Below are 1,507 nucleotides of genomic sequence, written 5' to 3'. Positions count from 1 at the left end.
TCCTGCTCCTGTGCCGACGACCAAGCCGTCGGCCCAGACCCTTCGGCCCGGACGCGCGCCACCCGCTGCGCGCTGCCGCTGGGCGCAACCTTCCTATGCCGACGGCATAGCCGTCGGCACAGCCCCTGCCATTTGGCACGTCCAGGGGGCTATGCCGTCGGCACAGACCATACCATTTGGTTTCCCGCTGCATTTCCTGGCCCAGCACAGCACGCACAGCATATATAGCAGTAATATACATTCAAATGCATCACAAATGTTGCACAACACATAATCATCATCAAATGTAGCAACAACATCATCGTGATACAAATATGTGTCATGTAGCACACACAATCATCATACATCGTCGACACATGGCACACACGATCGACGCACACCCGCTAGACACCTAGCTAAGGGAAACTAAGATCCGGGGGGCCACCCAAGGTCCCGACTCGTAAATTCAGGCGTCCGGCCTTTGTCGAGGTAGACCGAAGTAGAACCATGGCCTGAACCATCGCCAGCAGGTGAAAACCCTGAAGCACCGGGAGAATGGCGGCCGGGGTGCATCGGTGTGCCCTCGCGCGACGAACCAGGAGAGGGTCGGTTCCGCGAACTTCCCGTGCCCTACATGTTTGACAAGAGTTAGCATCTTACACATGGGAAAGGAAAGCGGTGAGAACTGGTTAGGCACAGGACTTACCGGAGTCCGTGCGTAGTATGTGGCCGCGAAAGCTTCCCTCGATGGGCACACTGGAGTCGGCCCCGGCCTAGCTGGCTCCTCGGCCGGAAGTGCGATCCTCTCTCCAGTCAGGAAGAACGTCCTGACCGCCTGCAAGATAGTTTAGATGTCAAGCGCCGCAGATATAAAAAAAGGGGAGGTGGGACTTGTCATGTCTTCGAACCATAAAAGATTGGAACTTACACGACTCGTCGCCTCCTGGTACTCTTCCCAAGCCGCTCTCTTGAGGTCCCACTCTGCTACAACCGTCAAATACTTCTCATAAGCGGCCGCGTAGGCGGCCTCAAAGTGAGCCTACAATTTCCAAGAAAAGGAGTCATGTCAATTTAGCCATTCAGGGATGAATGTTGGAAAGAAGATGGAAATGAGAAAACTTACATCCGTACGACGGTGTCGAGGAGGCGCGACCGGTGGGTCGCCGGTGGTGAGGGTAGACCTGATCTGCGTGAGGGTCCTCTGCGGCTTGATCACCCCACTAAGAAGCTTCGTGCGGCCATGCTCCGCGCCGCTCCCCGCCACCATAATCGCCGTCAAGTCGGTCTCCTGCTCAATAGGATCATCCACCTCCGGATGAAGACCCTTGAACACCGAGCAGTACTTCTCCAACTCCTCTTCGGCATAGCCGAAGTACTCGGGCAGCGAGGGCTGAGGCTGGCTCAGATCGGGCTGCTTCAGCTTCATCTTCTGCCACCCTCCCACCTCGGTGAGAGGCTCCCCGAGTTCCGCCTCCTGCACAGCAAGATAAATGTTATGTGTATCAAGTAGTAATATGAGGGGAAATAA

At 55.7% G+C, this 1,507-nt stretch overlaps 1 long non-coding RNA gene across 1 annotated transcript; it reads right to left on the bottom strand.

Annotated features, from left to right (window-relative positions):
- Positions 1-437: 437 nt before the first annotated feature.
- LOC127338912 (uncharacterized) lies at positions 438-997 on the bottom strand. Its single transcript, XR_007874543.2, has 3 exons — positions 908-997; positions 686-814; positions 438-609 (listed from the first exon to the last, which is right to left on the bottom strand). It is a non-coding gene; the product is annotated as an uncharacterized lncRNA (long non-coding RNA).
- Positions 998-1,507: the final 510 nt, after the last annotated feature.

This window comes from Lolium perenne, chromosome 3, assembly GCF_019359855.2.
Source record: "Lolium perenne isolate Kyuss_39 chromosome 3, Kyuss_2.0, whole genome shotgun sequence".
In the NCBI taxonomy this organism is placed as follows: domain Eukaryota; kingdom Viridiplantae; phylum Streptophyta; class Magnoliopsida; order Poales; family Poaceae; genus Lolium; species Lolium perenne.
This window is presented reverse-complemented; position numbering and strand designations above follow the sequence as displayed.